The sequence below is a fragment of the Passer montanus genome, unplaced genomic scaffold (assembly GCF_014805655.1).
Source record: "Passer montanus isolate IOZ18808 unplaced genomic scaffold, ASM1480565v1 scaffold50, whole genome shotgun sequence".
Classification (NCBI taxonomy): domain Eukaryota; kingdom Metazoa; phylum Chordata; class Aves; order Passeriformes; family Passeridae; genus Passer; species Passer montanus.
Window position 1 is genome coordinate 1,300,375 of NW_024369930.1, and position 25,314 is coordinate 1,325,688.

Here is a 25,314-nt window from a genome sequence, read left to right on the forward strand (position 1 = left end):
GCTCATCCATAGCCCTGTCACTCTCTAGCATCTTGACAGCCAGGGTGTTTTCTAGGTCCTGCAGCAGGAAATCACATCCCAGGGTGTCTGTGCTCATGTTGTGGGCATCACAGTGCTAAGTCTGTGCCAGTGCCTGAAAAGTCCATTTATGTGAGTAAATTTCTTGTTAATGAGTGGCAGAATTTCTTAAATATTTTTTCATTTACTTTATCTTCTTCCACATTTTCAGGTTAAAAATAAAAAGGGGCAGACTGGACGGAGAGCAGACATTCATATAGGTGTAGAAAGGTCAATTGTTTGAGTTTTTCTAGTCAAGAGTGATTCTCTTTTACAGATGAAGTTTAAAGTTAACTGCTCTGAGCTACACCAATTTGAACTTGGCTTTCTGATCAACTTCCTTAGCTGGAGCTTGTCTTTGCGGATACTCACATAGGTGTCTGAGTAGATATTAAAGTCCAAAAAGTGCCAAGGAGTTCTGCATGGCCCCAGCCCCCAGGCTTTCTGTGTTGCAGAGCTGTGGCTGCTGGCAGAGCAGGTTCCCTGGTGGGTGCTCCTGCAGGCTGCTCCTGCCAGGGGATGGTGCTTGGGATGGTGCTGCACTCCTGCAAACCTGCAGGGCCCCCCTCCAAATGAACATCCCTTCGCTCCCTGGCCTCCTCCTAAAAGAGATTAACTGGGTGGGCCATGGTAAAACTGCCTGTAACGTTTCAAAAAGTGAAACTACTTTTTTTTCAATATAATTCATTCAGGCTTGCCTTTATAAGGAGACATAACTTCATTCCAAACTTCATTCCAATGAAAATCAATGAGAAATTTGGGGAGATGGAGGAGGTTCCTCGGCTTTGATTTTTTTTTCCCCCAATAATGAGACAATACTAACAAACCCCAGCTGCAAACCAAGATGAGTTCATTTAATTACAGCAAAAAAAGGCCGATACTTTAAATAAGTGCAATATGACTGGGTTTCCTCAAAAGAACCCTGCCATGCACCATCCCAAATCTTTTTGAATTTAGAATAGTACCTGTTACACGGCAAAGACTTTGGGGGCTTTTAAATGATGCTTCTAAACAATACTGTGGTAATTGATTATGTTCCTATTTACTGTTCAGAAGTAGGTACATTTTTATGTTTGTTGGTTTTTTTTTCTGTAAACTGTTTGTATTTTTTACATATAAAATTATTTTCCTTTAGGAGTATCAAAAGAAACATCAATCAAACTGGATAATTTTGCTTTGACCCTTAAACTCTGTTGGCTGTGTGAGGTAAGATCTTTTGCTCTTCTTTTTCTTTTTTTTTTTCCCTTTTTTGACATACATTTAAATAAGTTAAAACTAACAGTTCTTTCCTCTTTGTTTACCAGGGATTAAAAATTCTGTGCAAATTTAATATGTTCTTTAAATGGCCTAACTAGTTCTATGAAATTCATGTAAAAGATTGGAATACTGGTTTTGTTTAATTTTCTGTTAAGATCTCAGCTAGACATTCATCCAGACACTACTGATCTGATGGACACAGATATGTCTGTAATAAGGCACAGGTAAAGCTCATGATGTGCCCTATAGTTTTGGTGCTTGATTTGTGTCATGACAATGTCATGCCTGCTTGTTGAGGTGGGACCTGGCACAACAGGATATTGTTTGCACATTTTGATTTATTTGTGAAATTTCAGTGAATGGCCACACCAGGGGCCTTCCTCTCATGGAGCTGGGAATCAAGACTGGTATTTCTGCCTCTGGGTCAGAGATGCCCATAGTGTGAATGTGTGATAGGATGGTAAATACACAACTGCTCTGAATTGTAAGTGTTGTTTTTATACCTGGTAATCTTCTTGTTCTGGAAGAAGCATAATTTACAAGAGGCCACTCTTGCAGGCTCAGCTCTAAAGTGGATACTTGGATGTCTGAAATAGTTTCAGGTACAAGAGCTCAGTTACTGCACCTATGATTGATATGACCAGAGCAAATTTTTAAAATTAAAACTTCAGATGGGAAAGGAAATCCATGAGGTTAATACCCTTGTGGTTTTTAATGTTCCCTTTTTAATTGGAATTGTGCCTGGTCATGGGATAATTTTTGCTTGGGTGGACACTAGAGTAGTTACAATCACTATTTGTGTAAGTTCTTCTCACAGAGGTTGGCTTTGAGCACTAGTTTTATTTAGATATTCTGAATTCTTTTTGGAGCTGCCTCTTTTATCTAATTACACTGTGCTTGTTGCCCAGATGCAACTTAATATTAAATGGTGCAAATACTTGTTTAGAGTTGCATCCTTCCAGGATGTGCTTCTGTGAAAATATTAAAACACTTTACTGTTTGCTTGGAGACTTTTTTCCTCATCTAATGTATCAGCTGTTGCTTGTGAAGCAAGGTACACAATGGTCTTCTCATATTTCTGTCCTTTACCCCTGGAGTTACATTCACAGTGGGGGGAAAAGGGAGAGATTTCTCCCTCCCTTACACAACCAAGAAAGAGTTCTAATAATTTAGCCCTAAGTGTTTAAGCCATGCTCCAGTGCTGCTGAATCTGAGTTTGGCATCATTTGAAGGAGCTTGCTGAAGTGTGAAAGGCAATGATGTGGGTATGATTAAAAAGTATTGAAAAATTATAGACCACACTGCAAGAGGCCTTTATTCAGGTGGATGAGGTCAAGGCAGGTTAATACACAAGGGACACTTTTGTAGCTGATGCCTGTGTGTGTCAGGCAAAGGCATTTTAGGAGTTGTTTCATCGGGTCTATCCTCTCCTTCTCCTTACTGGCCAGACTACAATTGGCAGAACAAATCTTGCAGTAATAGAAGTTGGTCTCGCTATTCATAATTTTAGAAGGGATTGCTTCTGCTAATGCATAACCTGTACTTAGTTCTCTCTATTCTATGTGTTTGATATAAGTATTTAATTTCTGGCTAGCTAAGAAAGTGAGAAATAGAGAAGCAAAATTGAGAGTGGAGTATTTTTTTATGTAACCCCACAAAAAACACAGGTGACTAAAGTTTGAAAGGTATGATAAATTTTTAAAGGGGTTCCTGCTTTCTTGAGCAACTATTTCCATATCTTAATTGAACCTATTAAAACCGTAATGTAAAGGTTTTACTTTGGGTTGATTTAAAAGTAAAAGCAGCATGTTAGCAAGTGGCAAACGTCCAAGATAACCACACACTTTAGGATGGGATGAATGTAATTTCCAACACTCTGGAACTATGACTGACCCCAATTTATAGATATTTTTTGATACTCAATAATATTTTAGTCCCATTTTCATGGCTGTACCCCAGACTATAGATGAAAGCTAAGTATCTGTTTTCTTTTTTTGGCAAACAATGATGTCCTGATTTTTCCAATCTAAATTGCCCTCCAGGGCACTAATAAAACAAGTCATGGCTCACAAAGTAAATTTCCTGTGTACTAATTGAAAACGGTTTCAAATTTATTAAGGTTTCAATCATCTTCCCAAGATCTAATGCTTGCACTCATGGTTCTCAATCTGACTGCTAATGTCCTTACCTGAAAGGGGAAAGAAGCATTAAAGTTACTTCTCAGGTATTTTAAAATAAAGCGGGGTAGAAGGGGAGATGAAAATAACAATAACAGAAAACCATACATATCATATTGTTGAATGTGGTTTAAGACAACATCTGAAACCAAGCATTCATTCTCATGAAATATTTTGGTTTATTGTACTTGCCAAAACTTTCCCTATACGTGTTCCCAGACATGGTTGTAATGCATGATCTAGGATTTGCTGCTAGACCTCGTTCTAAGGTGGTAGAAAAGACAGAAAAGCCACAACACTGGTTTCTTCTTTTTTGCTAGGCTTTCTCTGTCACTGCTGTGTAAACTGCAGGAGACAGAGAGGGAGCAGGGCTGTTGAAATGTCCCAACTTTCTCCCCCTTCAAACCACATCACAAAGAAGTGTAAGTGCTGTGCAAACCGTCCCACAGCAACCCACAGAGAGCCTTCTTTTCTGGGCTTCCTCTCTCCAAAATATTGCACTGGGAGGGAAGGCACTTGTCAGATTTTCTGGCACCACATTTCATAGCAGAGTTCCTCTAGCAAGGGAGCCACAACCTCTTGTGCAGACTGAATTAATAACGTGACAAGAGCATTTGGCCTCCATGTGGATGAGGTCTGGCTGGAAAACCAGAACTCTGGCTTCTGAAAGATTTCAGGGTTTAGAAGTTTGTTTTATTTCCTTCATCATGCTAAATCAAATTGTGTAAAGGAAAAACAGGGTAGGAAAAAATCCTCAACCCCTATGGCATTATTTTCCTAAAAATACCAATATATTAATGCTCTAAAATAGTTCAATTGTTATGAAGATCACCTCTGATTAAAAAGGAAAACAAAACTCTATTTCTCTCATGTCTCCAATAAAACCCAGGATAAAATCAGTCCCTTTTCATTGTTTTTATTGCAAATGTTTTGGTTTATGCAAATACTCAAATATTGGAAAATAGACCAGATGGTTTGATGGGGATATAAAAATGAAATTTCTATGGGCAACTGTTCTGTGTCTCAGGGAATGTGGGAGACCACAGCTAAAATCTCATCCATTTTTTGTTTCATGGTGATCCCTCAGGAAGAGGATGGTGAGGTAAAACCCTGATTGTGAAGTATCTCCAAGGATGTCACTCTGTGCACCCTATGTCCTTGGAGATATACAGTCTTTCTGATTGTCATTGCATATTTATACAAAATTATCTTCACTGGACCATGACACACATGCATTAATTCTCTATCCTCGTGTTTTGTCTAAGTAAAAGTACAGTCAAGGCAAACTTACTCCCTAGGGATAGTCTGTTATGGATCTATCTGAGAAAAGTTTCAAACACAAACCTTCTCGAAAACTATTCATTTTCATTAAAAGTAATAATAAAAAAAATTTCTAGCAAATCATAATTTTTGGGTAGGAAAGGCACTTTCCTGGAGAAGTCCCATCCATCTGCAATGCAGATGGCCTTTGACCAGGGTCTGAGCCCTGAAAGCTGCATGGAACAGCAGCAAATCCTCACAAGGTGGATTCCAGCCCCAGCTGTGTATTTGTGCTGTACCTACTATACCTTTCACCCACCCTGCCTTTCCCCTTCCAGCACAAGAAGCAGCACTCAAAGTCTCCCACCCCTGCTCTACTTGGCTCCAATTCTAAGCACTGTGACTTCTCTCTGCTTACAGAGGTGTGCTCTCTGCTAGCATACCTAAAGGGACCACATTAATGTCTGATAGCTATTTCATCCAGCCACAGATTCTCTGTCAAGACTCATGTTCATGGCAGAGGCAGCAGAAGAGCAGATGAGCAGCAGTTGCAATGCTATAAACTAATTCCCAGATGTAGAAGAGTCTAGCTGTAATGGCTGTACTGTACATGTGGAAATTAAGTCTAAACATACTGCAGTCCCCATTCGCTTGTGAGCCAATTAAAATGTCACTCATGACAGCAGCATAGTAGATACTGTGTTTCTCCTTCTGTTCTCTTGTATGCATATCATCTTGGTATGTTCATGATAATTTATGGGAAGAAAAGATAATACAGACATTCACCATCATATGGTTTTTGCTGTGCTTAGTACAATACTACACTTAATTCCAAGAACTTTAAGAGACACCTATTGAACTCCAGTAATAACAATTCCTTTCAGACTGTTCTAAGCAGCAGTTGCACTTCAGTTTTACATACTAGTATTTTCCTATAAAGCTGCAGTAGATAATTTACCATTTTACAAATGTTATAATATATAATCCATGTTTTATGCAGATGCATCTTTTTCTTGGCAGGATTGCACCCATGATTCCAGTCAGAATCATGATGTAATTATAAAATCTGTCAATAGTCTGATAATGTCTAATGAAAAAAATCTTGACACATTCTGTAGATTCCTTCAGATATGAGCCTAGTTTTGAAGTTATAACAAAAATATATTTTATTCTAATAGACAGTCTATACAGAAATGATAATATGTCTGGTTTTCAGCTTGATTTCTCATCAGTATAAGAGAGTAAAACATCTTCAAAGTTAGCATAAATTAGGTCTACTTTTGTCCCGTTTGCAGTGATGGAAAACAATAAAGCTAGTTGCTGTTTGGGGTTTTTTAATTTAAAAAATCATAATGTTAAAAATTAGGTCCTCTAACACAGGTTATTTTACATTCAGAGAAAGTAGCATTTTTGGTTCACTTTTGCAAATATTCAGTTTCCTCATTATCTTTCCCATGAGAAAGAGCAGGAAAAGAACATTAATTTAGAGGGCACTGAGGCTGAGAGAAGAAAGGGTCACAGATTCACTGTCCTCTATAGTACCACGCATTGATGAGCAGGGCTGCTGTATTTAGTGACAGGCCTTTATCTTTCAGTGAAGTTTAGCTTTATAAGCAAGTTTGTATTTTCTTTGTATTTAGAAGGGAAGTATTCTTACACTGAAGTTCATTCACCACATTTGGTTACTGTTTTGGAGTTCAAATCTCAAATCTAAATTTGCATGAACATTGACTAAATCTCTTTTCTGAAGACTTTTTGAAATGACATGGGAAAATTACAATGACATTGAGCATTCTGAAGAGCACATGAGTTTGGTTTCATGGGTTTGCTCTGGTACCTTTTATAATTACTTAATTCAATTAGCTTTCTCAATATTATGAAATTCACTGAAGGAGAACCTCTGCTTAGATAAATAAAGAATTGAGTTTATCCCCAGATATCATAGAAAAATAGCTAGACATCACTTCAAAAGATTTTAGTATTTGGAAGCAACACTTAAGAATATTAAAAATTGCTATGAGGTCACCAGTGCATTTCTGTTCCTACAACGCTTCTATTTGTTCCTGTGGGGGTCCAAATATTTTGGAAGCTGAGTTCCATACAAATTGTGATTAGAGAAATCTAAAGCAAATAAGCTATACCTTATCCAATTACTTTGGAGCTCTCACAAAGCGTTTCCCCTAAGAAAAACACACTCACCAATCCATTTAAATTTTATAATAGCACTTTAATGATATATTAGGCACAGTCAAAAATGGATGAAATAACCAAAGGAAGAAGTATGTGTTCCAATTTAGAGCACAAACTTCTATAAAGTTGCTTGGAATAACTTCGGCTAGATTTATCTCCCTATTGTGTTTCTTTTTGTCTCTGCATTCCTGTGCTAGGAATTAGGCCTGAGAGGGAAAGCTATACTTTTAGCCTAGCCAGGGGCCAAGTACCAGTCAGGCTATCTGAACATTCCTCTTCTGTTAAAGGCAAACCTCACTCTAATAGAAAATCTCAGCTATGTCCCAGGACAATGCTACTTCAAAGGTCAACATGTCATTCATGTCTAAGCTTCAGGGACATAGTAAAACTGACATTTGAAACCACAAGCCACAATGTTTCCTTGGGATTCTTTCTAACATGTCACCAGGAATGGCTGCAGAGTCACACAGTCAGAAATAAACTGTGGGCTCAATGAGGACACAGGCATCCAAAAGGAAAGCAAAAGCAAGGCAATGTGTGCAGCAAAAAAAATGTTTCTAAAATGCCAAAAGAACATAAGTTGCTATTCTGTTCTCAATATATGGTAGCTTGATTCAAGGGGGAAATATAGATTTTTAGGAATGTCAGCATGAAGATAAACATCACACTTGTAGGTCAAAGGGTTGAGGAAGAGGATATGTTCACCACATTTTCTGGCTTTCTGCCCTACCTATGAAGCTGAACATAGTTGTACAACAAGTTATATGTGGTTATGATAATCATATTTAGAGACATATTGGCTATTTTGTTATTTAAAAAGTACATCTGTATCTTCCCAGGAGGAAATGCAGATTTGTTTCTGAGCCAGCTGACATAGCAAAATGAAAATCTGGACTGTCCCTTACTCAGCTGCACAGACATCCTTTTCTCCCTGCCTGCTATATTAAGTCAGTGTAGGATGAACTTTGTATTTACTAAATTTGTGTTGATTGCTTTGAAGAACAGCTTGGATATGTCTGTATGACTTTTGTACTGAATTAGTGTTAAGTGTCTAATTTTTCCTTTTTCATTCTTTTAGTAAATTTTCTTAGTTTTACATGATTCATAGTACCATAAAAATACTGAAAACTTTTCATGGCATTCAGAGCCTTTTTACATTGTACATATATGAAATTTATCCTATCACATAGAATATATATCACATATAAATATGTCACTTTCCTTTGAAGAGATATCTGCTCGAAATGCAGTGTCATTGAAATTAGGCAGGCTTCAAACTCAAATACTATTTTGTACCAGAAAATGGTCTCTGTAATTAGATGTAGGGAGCTTTTTTTACAAAGAAATTATTAGAAGGGATTTTTTTTTGTTGTTGTTGTTGTTGTTTGTTTGTTTTTTTTAAGGAAGGGATTTTTTTGTTGTTGTTTGTTTGTTTTTTTTAATGGGATGTGCCTATTTTAATTGTTTTGATTTTATATTTTCTTCAGTTTGAAGTGTTCTTCTATAGGGTATTCTTTATGCAATTTCATCTGTACCTATAGCTCACCTTGGTAATTGGAAAAAAAATAAACAAAACAAACTCCATTTCTCATAATGAAAGTCATGTAGAACAGATATATGGGGCAACCTGTGATTGCTTCTGCTATAGATTTTTTGCAGTTACTTGGGCATCAAGTCTTTCCTTCCCACAATTAAAAACTGGGAAATGAACTGTCCATAATTAGACACAATGATCAAGAAACAGTCTATATATGCAGAAATCTCTGTATCTTGGTCTGTTATGGATGTAAGTAACGATTTAGGAAAGCTGCACAAACAAATGAATACATATTCTCAACTCCCCTGTCAGTGAAACAGTGGCAGTCATCGATTCCCTTTACTCCTCTTGACTTCTGAATTGGAATAGACAATTAAGCTATCTTAGCTTTCTCATAAAGCTTGTCTTCCCAGTTGGAGCAGTGTGAAAGGAAGCTGTGAGAAATATTAAGAAAAATAGGGCAAAGAAAGAGATATAAAGATTGATTTCTCTTCCCTTAGTGAGTGTTAGCAATTAGGTAAACTGATTTTCAGTGAGGTCATCTGTCACAATTGGAAGCTAATTTGAAAATGGATTAGCTTAGGAAGTAGCAATTTCTGCTCCATGGGATTCAGCAGCAAGTGATTCAATTCAGTAACAGAGCTCATAAACTGGCTGAGATCAATGCCCACCTAATGTGCCATTACACCCCGGGCACACTTCAGTGACAGCACAGGCAGCCCTGGCTGCAGGGAGTTTCCCTGCTGGCTTTCCCCTGTTCCACAATCGTGTTCCACAGGTGTGTTAGCTGATTATTTTGCCCAAGGGAATAAACAGTTTAGGAGAATTAGAACGGGTGAAATTGTTTCCCCCTCTCTTGAGAATGAACTTTGTAGTCTGAGATCAGTAGCAGCAAGTGAGATGGATTAGTTGGCACACCCTTTTCTTAGGAAAGGGCTGCATCTGCTATGTGAATGCAGGATTCTGCAGCAGCACAGCAGACACTAATACACGATCTCCTGGAATTTCCAGTGACAAGGGACCTGAGTTTGGTCAGATTTCTGGGTCTGTGTGAGCACACAGGTAGAGAAAGATATTCTCCTGCCCTGTCCCTGTCTTGTCCCAAAAAGACTCTCAATACCGTTCTGTCATCTTCTCTGAACTGTTTTGTCTCTTGAAAATTGGTACAGCCCTATTACTCCATCTACCCTTCTTAGTTGCCCATCCTCTTTCCCAGCCAAGCTCAGGTCCTGAATCCCCCAGGGGCAGGTCCCTGCACTGTGATCCAGGCAGGTTACAGAGACTGGAGCCTGGGACCTCACGTGCTCAGCAAGCAGATGGTGATGGCAGTGACCTGAAGTTGCTCAGGCATTCACCACCAGTTATCTCTGATGAATACAGAGATATTTGTGTAGTTGCTTAAGTGAGAAACTGAATGTGTTAATTGCCATCAATCCAAGGATGGTGACCCGTGAAGGTCTGAAGGGATTCAGGTATGTAGTTCAAGTAAGCTTTGCTGGGACAAGATTGAAAACCAGAGACAAGGTCCTCATGGGGAGAAACAGCTCAAAGATTTTTGTACACTGACAGTGGGAGGAATTCCAGAATTCAAGATTAGGCTGAATTAATAAGCCTGGAGGAATATAGTTCTTTTGCAGTGAGAATTTTTAATATTTGGAGAACTTTGGTCTCTAAGCTTGGTCAAGCTCATTGGGCCAATATATTTAGAATTTCATATTGGGAGTCCAGCTGGATAAATTAAGAATCTTTGTTGTGATATTTGTACAGTTTTTCCTTGAAATTAATTCTGACTTCTTAAAATGCTTACAGGATGAGTGCCTTGCTGTAGAAGACTAGATTTTGAAATGGAAATTGATCTTGAGAAAAGGGAGGGAATCTTTCACTTAAAAATGTGAAAAAGCCAACAATTCTGAAACTTAAAATGAAAGTCTAAACCAATCACTTAACTGTTTTCTGACAAAGACTTTTAACAATCTTTCTAAACCATAAAGATAAATTATGATGACCACCTAGTCATTGAGCTGTAGAGACAATATAAATTTGAAAGCAAAAAATGGTGACTAATTGAAGCAGATAAAGTATTAAGGTTCACACCCTACTCTCAGGGCATGTGCAATTTATGGTTTCATTTTACAATTGAATAACCAGACACAATGCAAACACCAAGAATTAAGACTTCTAAAATTGAGACTCTGTTCACCCAGATATTTGTGGTTGTATAAATACCACAACCCCACATACAGCAATGAATCACATTTTTACTTCAGACCCTTAGATACAGTTGCTAACACTTCTTTTGTCAAAGAATTATTCAGAAAGATGCAATAGAAATCTTAGGATAAAATTCAAATAATTCTTCAAATGGGGTCATTAGGAATATGAAATATTTCTATTGTCAGACATTAAACTCTTAGGAACCCATCTGATTACTGTATTTTTTAAGGGTAATCAGACAACTAAGTAATATGGCTAGAGTCTGGTCCCACATGACCAAGCCATTTTTAAAAGTGAATTTTAATCTGAAAATTACTTAGATGCCTATCAGAATTATTGGGGGTATTAGGAAATTTTTTTTATTTTTATAAAATAAAAAAAATCTGGAAAAAACAGAGTTAATACAGTCTGTGTCTAAAGCATCAGAGCCATATAAAGATGACACTCAAGTGCATTTCCTTCCTTGCCATGCTTTCCTTGGAAAGGAAGCACATCCGCCTGGAACAGTGCAGAGTCATGGTGTGCTCTGCTGTGTCTTGCTTAGTAGCCAGCTGAGGAATCAGGGTTCCAGGGAACAGCACATTTCATGCAGTCTAGATACATGCTCAGAAATTGTCTCTTGTGTTATTTTAGCTTCTATTTTCCTATGTCAGTACCAATTTTAATGCAGAAAATTTAATATTTTCATGGAATTTCAGAGCAGATGTTTCATATAAGTGTGAAAATATGTAGTTTATTTGTTTTAATTGTGTTTTTACCTATTGAATCAATGATAATGTCAGGTTTCAGAAACAGTTATTCCATAACACTCTGAAAGAAAAATCAGTAGTATCTTGACTCTGCTGTGCTTGGAATCTACCATTGAAACAACAGAAACAAAATATCAAACAGAATGATGAAAAAATGAAAATGAAATATTAGGGAACAGAAATCCAACTAATTTTAATGTGAAGCCTACCAAGTTTCTAAGAGAATGGGACTGTGGCAATGACTGCAACACCAACAACAAAGATGTTGACGCTCAGGATTCTCTCTGCTTTGTACCCAGCTGTGCCTTTCTGCATCTTCACAGCAGCAAATACACTTTTTTACCTGTGCCACTATTTCTTCATAAATTTTTCTGGCATGATAATTGCAAGAAAGAACCATAAGAACAGATACCTGCTTTGGTTTCTGAAGCAAATATTATGTATTCTTTCCAGAGCTGGCTTTGCAAAGGCTATGTAACCAACGAAACCCTGTAGCCCTCATTAAAATGTGTTTATCTTAACAATTAATAATATCACTTAGAAGTTCTCTGGCTCACTTCCTGTCACACTGGTTCATCATTCAGCTTGACTTTAGCAGCAGAGTGTTGAGTTTAGCAATTGGATGGGGCTGCACTTGTTTTTAGTGCAAGAAGGGGCATTATTGAAGTCAAACCTAACCTGCCAGTGATCGCTATGACTGGATTGTGGGGTCACTCTCACACTGCAATTATATGTCAACATACAGTTAATAAACAAAGTGACACTTTGTGATTATTGCATAGCAAGTTAGAAGTGAGGTGAAATTTCCTGCCTTTTCTGTAGAAGAAAATCTATGATGTCAGTGACACCAGCTCCCATTTTTTTAAACTATAAAAACTGAAAGAGGCTGGTTGGGTCATTAGATGTAGGAAAATTAGTTTTTGATGAAGTGTTGGCTAAACATGCCAAGTAAAATTCACCCCTACTATATGTCCATTGAGCACATGGGAATAACACCAAAGACAAAATTTTTCTAACCTTAAACCCAAAATTTTCTTTCACTTCTTAACTCTATCCTTCAAAAATCCTAACTGAAGTTCAACTTTCAGTGTGCCTGACTCTTCTACAGTGTGAAAGAACTTTGCAGCAGTGACTGCGAGGCAAATTGGCTTCTTAACACAAAGCTATTAGCAGATGAGGAATTCTGTTGTCCTTTGTTCATGAAAGTCACAAGTGCTCAAGTATTTTGCTGACATCTTGCAGAATGGAGCCATCAGCAACACTGGAGTGGGAACATCCATCTCCACATAAACAGCTGAGGCTTTATTACTCTTTACAGATGGGCATTGTGTCCATGGCATTTCTCAATCCTCCTTCTAGGCAGGGAGGATTTGGGATACTCAATCTGTAACTAACCGTGACTCACCAAATCTTTAACTTATCCAGAGTGTTGTCAGATGTCCTGGAGACACATCCACAATCCAGGATGTAAAATGAAATACATATACTGCCTGATCCACTTTGCAGAGAAGAAATGAAGGTCCCCAGCTTGTGTAAGCTGACCTAGTTTCACTGAGGTATATGGAGATGGGATGATCTATAGCATCAGCAAGTACTGTGTGGTGTTTAGATTGAACATCTGGTCTTGTGTACTTATCAGAGGTAAGAAAAAGTAATAATTAGTCTGAGATCTGGCCATACTACAGCATACTAGCCATGTGCTATATGTTGTAAATGTTGAAGCTTCAAAAAGAATGAAGGAGTTCAAGCCAGCCTGAATGTCTCCTTACCCAAAGGTTCTTAAAGAATGTGTGTGACTCACTCTGTAAATCCGGTTGGAACTTTTGTCAGCCAGGTTGGCACTTTTGTCATTTTACTGTGAGTATCACCATATTTCATAGAGACTGGTCATCAAATTAGGCTTCTACCGACTTGAGATATTATGGGAGGAATGAAAACATATCACATGTCATTGCTCTATGTGCTCTGCCATACCCCCCACCAGCTAACCACCCTGAAGATATGTCTGTTTCCTAAGATATTCTAAAGTCAAATTCTCAATGTTATTGTTCTGGTGGGTTTTTTTATTTATTGTGCCTAGTAACTTCAAAGAGAGAATTATATGATGGCTGTTTGCATAAAAAATATTTCAGCTTCATATACACATGGAAATATTTAAAATGAAATACTGGTTGAGATAGCTGGAGAAACACCAAGTTCTTGTTATGTACGCTTCTTGGTTTCTCTGTACAAACACAAATCTAAAGCAAACCAATAAGCATTTGTATATGAGTTTTCCTCTGAGCTTCTTTAGAGACCATTTCAAATCCACTATGTGTATTAAATTATGAACCATAACTTACTTCCCCATATCGAATCCAACATCCACAAGTAACTGTTCAGTTATTTAACGCAACTCAGATGAAAAAAACAGCATGTCTTATTCATGTCAAAAGTATCACTGTAGCAAATAGCCCCCCGCACTCAAAGCCAGCAGAATACTTGGCTTATGTTGATGAGTATAACTCAGAGTTTTGTATCCCATTGGATCACAGATCTTACAGGATCAAGAGAAATGCATGCTGGCAGGTAGACAATTTTTAGCAGTTACAACTCTCCTTCTTAATAGGAGAAGAGTACATTTGGTTTCAGAACACAAAATGCAGAGACATTTCACTGACACCAGTTCCCCCAAACTCTTTCTTTTAACATCCCCTTGGATGTTTTCATTACTTGAAGGAAAGCCAATATTCATACACTCCTTATAACCTCCTTTACATCTGAGGAGCCCACAGGTATAGTTTTTACTTGATTGCTTTTGCTGTTGTAACTTCACAAAGTTTGTTTTGGGGCTTGTAGTCACTGAAGTCTTCTTGAATAGCCACACTAGTTTCTTTGTAAATAATGACTCACCATGACAGAGAGTATTGAGAGCAGGCTAAGTGGAATCAGAAACCAAGATGTTAAATAATCACCTATTGGATTCATAAGGGACTTCCAAGAATCTAGAACACAGTCTCTTTCCAACAGACTTAACAGAGTCAGCCAAAAGATTTACACATCAAGATTAGGTATTAACTGGGTGTCCAATCTATAGTTACCATCTAAATCAGCATCCCATCAAGTACAGAATGGATAAACACACCACTCCCAGTACTCAGCCTAAGCACACATCACACAGTCAGGCGAACTTCAGATTGTTTATACAGTGATTTTCACATGAATAAACTCTGGAATCTGCCCTGAGATTAGTTCTTCTGACTTAAAAGAAATGTAACAAAAATCCTTTATCTTTCTTCACAGATCATATTTTTTTCATTCACCCTAGTGAGTCAGAGCTCTGGCGTGCACCCTCAGGCTTGCCATAGCTGTGTTTAACACAAGTCTCTAAGACTGGAGGACAAAAGTGGATTTTTTTTCTTAGTGCTTAAGAAAGAGGTTTGATACCAGCAAAGACAGAATTCATATCCCACAGTCTGGTGGCTTTGTTTGAAGTGATGTGCCAACTGGGTTTAAGAAGTGGCATGTCCCATTAACTCTTGATGTGTTCAGCTCCTCTACTGACAAACTGTAAGACAGACAAAATTTTCCTAGCCAGGCAGGCCCATAATGGAGCATTACAAACTGACTTCAGGCCTGCTCTCCTGAACATTTATGCTTCCATGTATTTGGGAACCTGCTGTGTTTTCTGCATGTGAACAGCCATAGATTGTCCAGAATTTACAGCACATGCTTGCGTTTCCTGCCCTGTATGCTTTATCATGATGCATGTAATTACACAGGTCTTTTAAAAGGTAAATTTGATATTTTTAATAAGCCCTTTGAATTCACTACTTCAGGTGATTTTCTAGTTATTGGCTGTTTGTTCATTATTTTGGGTACCTCTTTTAAAAATTATGACTGCTATGCACTTGCACTGCAATATTTAGTTTAGTAGTGGGGTTTTTTTGACTTGTTCTATTAAACACACTCTAAAATATAACTTTGTTTCCCCACATGCAGGTGTTATGAAGGTTATTTGTATCCTAAAGCTGTTTATAGTATATACCTGGCTGCAATTTCATATTTCTCCTCTCCTTCCAAATTAAAAAAAAAATCATTATTAATCATGGATTAAATTTGTCTATTTAATGCATCTCCCAGGAACTTGAAACACCTGTTGTGTTAACCTATGCCTTATAAGAATAGAGAGGTTATATATTAGATTTAGGCCTGTGGAATAAAATAAAGCTTTGCTTTATACGAGTTCCACCTGGGAATGGCTGTTCTACAATTCTATAAAAACCATGAGAAAATTTGTTTCAAGCCCAAACGACTTCACAAAATAGAAGACATTCATATGAAAATGTAACTGAAACAAAATTGACAAAAAAACTAAGTGCCATGGGACAATCACAAATTTTACCCTGCCAATAACATTTTGAGACCTGCTGTTTTTCCTCTAGGTGTCCACATGGCTCTGATTTTCCCCTGATTAGAAAAAAACATAAACATTGGCAAAGGCAGTGAAGAAAGAGTGCTGACCCCACTCTGTGAACTAGCACTTGATGCTGTCTGCCTTGGTTGAATCTCAGTTTGACTGTAAAGATATATTCATTTGGTTTTAATTTGAGGAAATTTTATATTTCAATAAAATCAAAATTAAACTCCCTTTGTTCAGATTAGTAAATTCTGACAGTTGAGTTTTACATAGATTTTTTTGACAGTTAATCATGTCTCTGTCACTGCTTCAGTTGTGGGTTTTTTTCTTAATATTTAAATAAAAATGCATAATTTTGTCAAGAATATTAAAAAAGTAAAGAAAAATGGAGGAAATCTATAGAACAATAAATCAACACTTTTCAATTTTCTCTGTAGCTTGTGTACAATGGGAGAATCAAATTTAAGGTCATATTCACTTCTGTAGGCAGCTACTTGCAAGAGACGAGGTGACAAATTTAGTCTTAGAAAACTTTGGCCTCCTGGTATTGTGGCTGCAGTTGCTATTTGGCTAAGTTGTGGTGTTGGCAGTGAGAACAGATTTATGCACATAAAGCTGCCATTCTATCAGGGCTTTTATAACACAGAGTGCACTTCTCAAGTTGTACCTTGGTCTGAAAAGAGCTGAAAGAAAGAAGCAATTGAGCACTGGGAGAATGGTACCAGATGCTGGCCTTTTGACACCAACCAGTGGGCCATGGCTGAGCACTTCCTCAGCAAGCCCTGCTCTCAGCCACTTCAGCTACCTAAAGAAATCCTCCTAATAAAAAACACTATCAAAACTAAGGAGTTTCATGAGCTCCATGTGACAACAAAAAGAAAAGGGGGGAAAAAAAGGCTTAACTAAACAAGAAGGTGATAATAAAACGAAGCATGCTGCTGTATTCGGTTTCCAAGCTAGCTGTAGGTTTTTAAGGGACTGTTTTTACCTTTCTAACAGCAGTAAAAATCACTAATTAGACTGAGCAGTGGGAAGATTGTAGAGAGACTCTGCTAACTAGAATCTCGTCTAAATTAAGCACTTGGGATTGTCTTTAGGAAATCTGCCTTTACATTCCTGCATCTGCTGTTCCTTTTCTGTGCATCCTAAAACAAATATGTTGTTCATGTTTGAGTTCTTTCTCTGTAAAATGGGCATGATAATTTTAAATTTCTTCTGGCCTTTCATCTGTATTTTCTGCTCAGATGTAAGTTCTTTGGGGATGAGTGTGTTTTTTATTTCTCAAATTCAATGAGGGCAAGGTGAAAAACCTGCTCATAAACACAGAGATACACATGAGGACTTGACTCCTGTAATTTCAATTAACTTCTTTACACTTTTACAGCACCTTTTAGCCAAAAATCTCCAAGTAGTTTGCAAACCACGACAATGCTATGTTCAACCTCACAATACACTTATGAGTTCATTAAAAATTATTGCAGTTCTGTAGATGGGAAAAACAGGGGCACATAGTCTGTGACAGAAAAATCATTAGGCCACAGATTTTTCAAAGTGCTCTGTCCATAGTGAATGCTAAAACATCTACCATCCCTTCTCCTTTGCCCTCTGCCAATGTATTTGCAAAGTAATTGTATGGAGAGAGAACAGAGACGAGTCAAATCGCAAGTGATGCTCCCTCTCTAACAAAACCCACAAGCATATATTGCTATATTATCATACCACCAAGATGCAAGTACTGAGTCATGAAATTTATGGAAATCAGTTTCAATGGTAAAAATTGAGCGCACCCTTCCATGGTTTTGACAGAGACAGTGTGGTAGTCTTCTTTGATGTAGTAAAGGCTCCCTTATGTAGCTATGTCAACTTTATCCTTAGAATCAGAGAAGTAGAATGAAGTGAAAATGGTGACTGAAGGGCAGAAACAGAGTGAAAGTTGAAACATCCAGTTTCTAACTGTTGGAGAAGTCTTCAACACTATTCTGTAGATACCTACCCCAAAATAGATACAGTACTTACTTTCTTTTCCCTACAAAAGAAATTTATTTTCAGAGATGAGATTAGACTATTATATTTCTTTGTTATACTATACATTCTTCATTACATACGCTTCATTATATTACATATATCTATACCTTTGATATATTTTTTGCACTATATTACATAATGTTTCTTCAGGGAAAGAAATTATGTCATACTGAAAGCTGAAATCTTGAGACCTGGGTTAAGTTCCTGTCTCTGCCATAGGCGTCTGATGTCACTTAATTAAATCCTCTCAGGTTTTGTTCTTTTTTTGCTCCATATATTACATAATTCTTTTGAAAATGTCATAACCAGTTAAAGCTGAAAAATATTTCCTTCTGCTAAAAAGACCATTCCAGAACAACTCTAAATATGGTCATGTATATTTATCCATATATTTATCCGTATTTATCCACATCCAAGCAATCAGCACAAGAACCCAGACACAGAGGTGTGCACATGTCTGAACAAGTTTATATGTTATAGATAGAGACCATTTACTCCCATGGGGAAATTTGGCCAGCTCCCAGACACAGACTGGTAGATATTTTCTGTTGGTAATGTTTCTCAAGGAAGAGAAAGTGAAGAATAGCTTCTACAGTTAGGACCTCTTGGAGAATTTAAGGCAGCATAATATCATTACGTAAGCTGGAAGCAAGCCAGGACACTGGGGTTAACACCCCTACTCAAGTGAAAGGAGCCAGGGGACCATTCACAGCTATAAAAGTGGTCAAGAGCTGTGGTTTTAGGTTACATCTTAAATACAGGTAACTCAAGGACATTGCTAAATGCATCATATTGAGTACAAGCTTCACTGCTGTAGAATGGCATTGCATATTTTTAATATTTATGAATACTTGAAGCAAGCTTTTTCAGTCATTACTGTTTGTGATACATAAAACTAAAGAAGTTAAAGGCAGAAGGAGAAGTTATATTAAGTCCATGCGAGCATTCAGTTGTGATCCTGGTGAAACCAGTGGGACATTTTCCTACTATTGAGAAAAGCATCAGATATGGCTTCAGTTTTATTGTGCACTGTTAGATTCCTAGCAAATAGAATGTAAGTCTTTCTCTATAGATATCTTTACATGATGGGTATGTTTTCAGTTTTGTTTTCTGTCTTCTGCCTGTTTTCTAAACACACACAAAACTTGCTTGGGAATAATATGCTGTTATGTTAAAAGTGGCTGTACAGGGAAACTTCAAAGCACTTAAATTTTTAATATAATGTTTAGGAAGGAGATTTGTTGTTCTGTTGAGTATTTTCATTAAATTTCTTCCCTTTGCTCAGGTGAACTAAGATTGTTTGAGGTTCAGAAAACGCATGCCCTAAATGAAGTATGCTCAAGGACTTGTTAGACACCTTTAGATCACATCTAGCTAGAGTAAATTGTATAAACATCTAAATTGCATGCCCTAAATGAAGTATGCTCAAGGAGTGAGACACCTTTAGATCACATCTAGCTAGAGTAAATTGTATAAACATCTAAATAGACTAAAGCAGTATTGGCATACCTTCTGATGTAATCACCAATCATTGCAGTATTGCTTCAGGAAAGACAGGACTCTGTTTCCACACCACAGTGGAGTGCCTTCAGTCACTGTCTTCTGTGATGTGTTCTGGGTGAAGGGATTTTTTATCTCTTCTGATAGATTATGATGCAGGAACAGAGGGTCATGATTCTTAGGTGCCCATATCTAGAAATCAGAACACTCAGCTGGGATGTGGAGTCCTGTTTCTATGGTAAAGTCTGCTCCTCATTGCCTACATTTTCTTTAATCTAGTGATGTGAAATGAGAAGACAATTTATGTAAATTGTCTAATCCTCTCTAATCAAATAGCTAGCTTTTACTGAATAGTACAGGGCTTCCTTAACTGACCTGAGTGATTTTGCTCTGAAGAGGATGTACTCTTTTGTGCCCTGTTCCCGAGCCACTGGCTCACATTAATGTTGCCTATAAAGTGATGGGGACAATAATATCTCACAGTGGGACAGCTGTTTCCTCAGGGGAAGTCAGATCACAAGTTGCACAAACTGTCTGTGGAGATGTGCAGAACCAATTGTACTGATGGAGACCAAGGGATGCTATGCACTTTCAGACAGGAAATGACTGTGCAGAAGTCTTTGGAAAATGTCCATGAGTGATGCTTGTCTTCCATGGATTTGAACCTCATTGAATTTTACTGCATTTCCCTTCTTTCCCAGCCAGACATGCTCAGTGTGGCAGCACTCTGGCATGTACACCAGGGAAACTTCTTTAGTAGTCCATGTACAGCTGCACTCAGCACACACACAGGTGCTTCTGCCTGTACTTTCTGTCTTGCCAACATTGGCAATGTATTTTTAAAGGCATTTTTGGCAATCCCACTTGGATTTTCTGCAGCTAAATGGTGAGTGGAGCCCACCCAGAAAGAACAAGTGAAATCATCCTTGTTCCTCACTGACTTCCTGGTCACTCTCAGCCTTTGAGGAAGAAGTCAGAGGGGTCAGTTGAGTCATTGAGGAAATGTTTCTCTATCAGCATGCTTATTTTGCTGTTTTGTAGCTTAGCCTGGAAGGCCTGGGCACAGCATCTGGTGTGCAGTGATGTCCTGCCTTTCCCCAGTGGTGCTGTTGGATTGCTGAGGCTTATGGAGGTCAAGAGACTGTCCACAAGGTCATCCAATGACTCAATGCCTCAATTCAAACTCAGTCCCAGCATCTGCTTGACTCTTGATTTTTTGTTCTGACCAGGAGACTCACTCGAAATTAATTGGTGGAGAATTCAGTGTTAGTTGGATGAAGTAGGTCCTTTTATGTTTGTGACAATAGTATGTCAGTGCTTTTATGATGAATAGAGGAAATCTGGTATGCAGCATCAAACCTTACAGAAAAATTCAGTCCTATTAGGATGATCAAGCTTCAGAAACTCAAATAACAATACATACACAAACAAAGGAGGGACAGTCTTGGGTTTGTTCATTGATTGAGTCAAAGGCAAGTTTTCTTTGCTAATAGCTCTTGTGCTTCTGAAGCATTTTGTGCTGTGACCAAGGTCAGCATAACATGGCAGAAATCACTCTGGTAGGAAAGAACACCCTCAGTGCTGGTTTGTATCTTTCCCTTTTTCTTTTCTCATGGTGTTTTGACCTTGGATGGATGCCAAGTGCCCATCAAAGCCCACTCCCCTCCTCAGCTGGACAGAAGAGAGAAAAATATAACAAAATGATCATGAGTTGATAAGGGCAGGGAGAAATCACTCATCAATTACTGTCACAGACAGAACAGACCTGACTTAGGGAAAATCAGCTGAGTTTATTACCAGTGAAAATTGGAGTAGGATAATGAAAAGTAAAACAAATCTTGAAAAACACCTTGCCCTGCCACTTGCTTCTTTCTAGGCTTAAGTTTATTCTTTGTTCTTAGCTTTGGGCAGAGATGGGTGCATCTTGAAGCCAGCTGGTATTGGCTATGTGTCATATAGAGGCAGAGAAGCCACCCCCAGACCTCCCTCCCTCCCATTACCAGACCCTTGCCATGGAAATCAAATATATTTCTAAGTCTTTATTTTTCATTCTTTAAAATAAAGGTTACATTGAAGTTATGTCTAAAATCCTCCTTAAAGTCCTGAAAATGTGAATAGTCAAAGTTTGAAAACATAATGCTTCTTCTCAAAAGAGGTCTTTAAGGCACAGAAAGAAAAGTACTCACCTTGATTTATGGGTGTGTTATATTGTTTTATGACAATACACAGCTCTGTTAAATGTGGGGTTGAGTTGTTATTCCATCAACAAGCTGACATCGTCCAGAACAAATTGCTAAAGAGAAGTAGATAGAACTATTTTTTTTTTATTAACAGAGTTTCTTGAAGTCTGCCTTTTAAGCCATTAGAGGAAACCAGGAGCTTCAAACTTACTAACATTTATTTGTTTTTATTTAGTGAATGCTTTGAAATTGTTAGTGTCAGTTGGATATAGACAGGAAAGAGTTTTTGGGAATGAGAGTTCCTAAGAGGATGAAGTAACTTGAGGTCACAGGGTATTTTTTCATTGCCAGTTCTCTCAAAAGAGAATTGCACAGGTTCATCACCTGTGGTATTGAGGACATAGCACCTTAAATCAAGAATATTTGGTTCTTTTGTAGGAGGGGCAGGTAATCTTACAGGCCTTTAAATACAATCTTTTCTTTCCATCTTTGCTGGAGCCAAACAATTGAGCTCTGTTCTAGATTAATCTCAGGGTGTAAATTACATGCACACAAACCATGAGAAGTCTCATTCCTTTCCACTCTTTCTGGCAGTATTCCTCCCTGCCTTTCTCTATAGGTTTTGAACAGTGTGGGCATTTAAAATTCTCACAAAGCAACACAGCACAGACAGTTCTGGGGAGAAAGTAGAGAGAATTCACCTATGGCACGTGTCTGTCATGTTGCCTGATATTATTTGGAAAGAGACAAAGTAAAATAATAGGTGGAAAGAGCTTAGAAAGACTATAGCAGAGTTTCTAGGCCCTTGCAACCTGCTTTAAGAAATAGATCATTTTGATCATATCTTTCAAACATTTTTATGGTTTATTTTTTTCTGCAACCACACCTTATAACCCCTTGTGTTCCTCCTGCTTTTAAAGGAAATTTAATTCCAAGGTATGTGACTAAGTTTCAAAAAGTAAGAAACATCTAAACTTTTTGTACTCTCAGATGATCCCATGCATAAATACTTTTCCCTCTTTAAATAAGTATTTTTAAGCAGTTTCTCATTCAACTTTTTACTAGCTGTTTTTAAATGTGTGGGAATGAAATAGTCTGCTTGCAACCAAGTGGCAGCACTTGTCCTGGAAATGAAATTCACATTGCTAAAGTGTTTATGGAATACCTGGAATGAGAGCATATAAATCATGGTCTCTCTATGTACTGTTCAAAACCAGTAATTTTAAACATTGCAGGTATTACAGTGAGTTGTGCTGAAAAATAAGGCACTATTTCATGAAGGCAGGTGGGATGGTACTGACAAAATTCTTACCATGTGTACTAAAAAGTATCTGATTTTATGTGCTCCTAAATAAAGAATACACTTGATCAAACTTCACTTGTGAGCCTCTTTTAAAAACTTCAAAGACACCGCTTATCACAACACTGAGATATTGGTGGTCTGAAGATCACAGTTTCAATTAGCTCTTCATTTAAAAAAGGAAAATAGAACACCTTAATTATAGTAACAGAAATAACTAAATTTCCATGAAGAATGACTCAGAGTTGAACAATTTTTTCTGTTCTTATGTTGGTAAAACAGTCAATTAGTTCTGATCTTTTGATTAATTTGATTTTTCTAACAAAAAATGCAAGTGGTCAGATGAGATTATAATGTCTGTTCTACTGAATTTATAAATGAATTATACATCTCCAGAAATGGTGTAGAAAGGCTGATTTTGTGAATGCAGTTTTTAGCAGCCATAACCAGATGAAAAGAAATAGCAGTTTCAATGGGTAGAAAACAGAAATTATTTGTCATAAACTTCATATTTGAGACTCTAAAAAAATGAACTCCACTGTAGACATAAATACAACTTTCTGTGGTATTGCTTCAAATAGCATAATTAGTTTATACTTTTGAACTAGAAGATTATATAGTCTGAATTTTGATTCTCCTTATCTTCCATTTTTTATAAAAATGGTCTGCAGTTTCAAGCCAAGAATACCTGAAGTTGGTTTCCATATGCTGTTCCCAATTGCTGCTAGATAACCGTGTTCAACAGGAGAGTATTTGGCTTCTCACTGTACAGTACATAAATCTTATGCAATTGCTGTTTCAATTTTTCTCTTTCCTTTGAACTTTTGAATGGAGGGAAAGAATTTCTTAAAGAGTTCAGTAGGAATGTCCCATTACGAAACATCAATCATCAAATGCCTATTGTACATGGAAAGTGAGGTGACTGTAATAAAATTGACATAACTAAGCAAGCAGCATCTGACCTTTAGGAGCCCGAACTTATGATCAGAAGACCCAGTCTTCCAAACCTTTAGGAGTTAAGAGTTATCATCTCCTGCAAAAAATACCTCAGTAAATGAAGTGCTACATATGAATGTATGTGATAAAAGAGGTGGAATAAATTTTTCCCTGACCCTTAGTAGGGGAGTGTTGACAGAACAGAGGTAGAGAGTGATTTCTGAAAGGAAGGAAAAAAGGAATGTATCTTTGGGTCTAGATGGGAGCAGCTGCTCCCCTTATCCTAGATCAGTGTTAAAGCAGTTGCTGTTCCTGCCATGTCAGCCAAGTCACAACACAGCATGCAATGCTGCCTGCAGTTGATCCAAAGAAAAGACGCAATGGGTACCGTGAAAACCTTGTATCCACAATATGAACATAAATCTTTTGCTTTGTCAACCTATTTGCTTTTGTCTATGCTCTGTTTTCCATGTAGCATGCTGTCATTACCATATTAGTCTTCTTGAGCTTGTCAGTTCTCCAAGTGTTTTGAGGGCTGGTTAGAGGAGACGGAGCCACTGCGAGTTCTGACTCAGCACCAGGATGCTGAATTAATGTCTTTTTTGTACCTGATCTTTTCTGTTTAGTTTCTCCCTCCTTTGCCATTTTGTTTAAGAGGAGTTAACTACATACACAACTGATGCAGCTGATTAGTGCAAACCAAAACATTCAATGTTTTAAGCCTTAGCAGAAGGCCTCAGCTATTCCTGGAAGGGACTGACCTTCCCATTCAGGTGCTTCATGCTTTGTAAAAATGAGTGACTATAGAGCAGGATGCTATTGACTCCATACATACACTTTGCCAAGAACATAAATGTTGCCAATCTCCTCCTAAAGGATTTGTGTATATTTGTATTATTGGTCAAATGAAAATGACAGGAATTTAGAATTTAATATTTCCAGAAATTCTTGAGACATTTCTCTCTCCACATCATGGAGACCCTACTTAACTAATCTCTGAGTCAAATATGTAAGCTTTTGATTAGATAATCCATTAAGCCAATATACAATAGAGTTGAACTGCACAGGGACTTTCACCATAAAGTAAAAATTTCAAATATTTCAAAAATGTTCAATTTCTAGAACAACCTTACCAAAAAAAAAAAAAAAAATCTCCCAAAAGTTAGATTTTGATGTGAGCTTGCTATTTATTACTCCCCTTAGGTAATTTTCTTAGAAATAGTCTGGTGATTTAGGATGACTTGACTACTAGCTTCTAAGGTGGTAAGAAATTACTCCTTGATCTGTGAAAAAGGATGGAGATACCAGAGTGAGAAGAAAGCAGTAGCAGTTAAATCTATTCTTCTACCTTCCTCTGAGAAATATTAAGTGCAAAGAAAGAAAAAGAGTAGGTTGTCCTCTCTGTGTTTTTGCCTCCATCCCTCTGTCTCCATGTTTACATGTCCTCCACTCCTGAGGTACTACAGGAGGATCTGACAGTTCACATAACAAATTCAGAGAGTGTTTTCTGGCAGAGAGTTACTATGGTCTCTG

At 37.6% G+C, this 25,314-nt stretch overlaps 1 protein-coding gene across 1 annotated transcript in view; it reads left to right on the forward strand.

Annotated features, from left to right (window-relative positions):
• The window catches only part of SEMA3A (semaphorin 3A), a 278,963-nt gene that overhangs the window by 41,503 nt on the left and 212,146 nt on the right, over positions 1-25,314 (forward strand). The window contains exon 2 of the mRNA XM_039723771.1: positions 1,193-1,263. The gene's annotated coding sequence lies outside the window, so the exon portion shown is untranslated. The remainder of the gene's footprint in view (positions 1-1,192; positions 1,264-25,314) is intronic.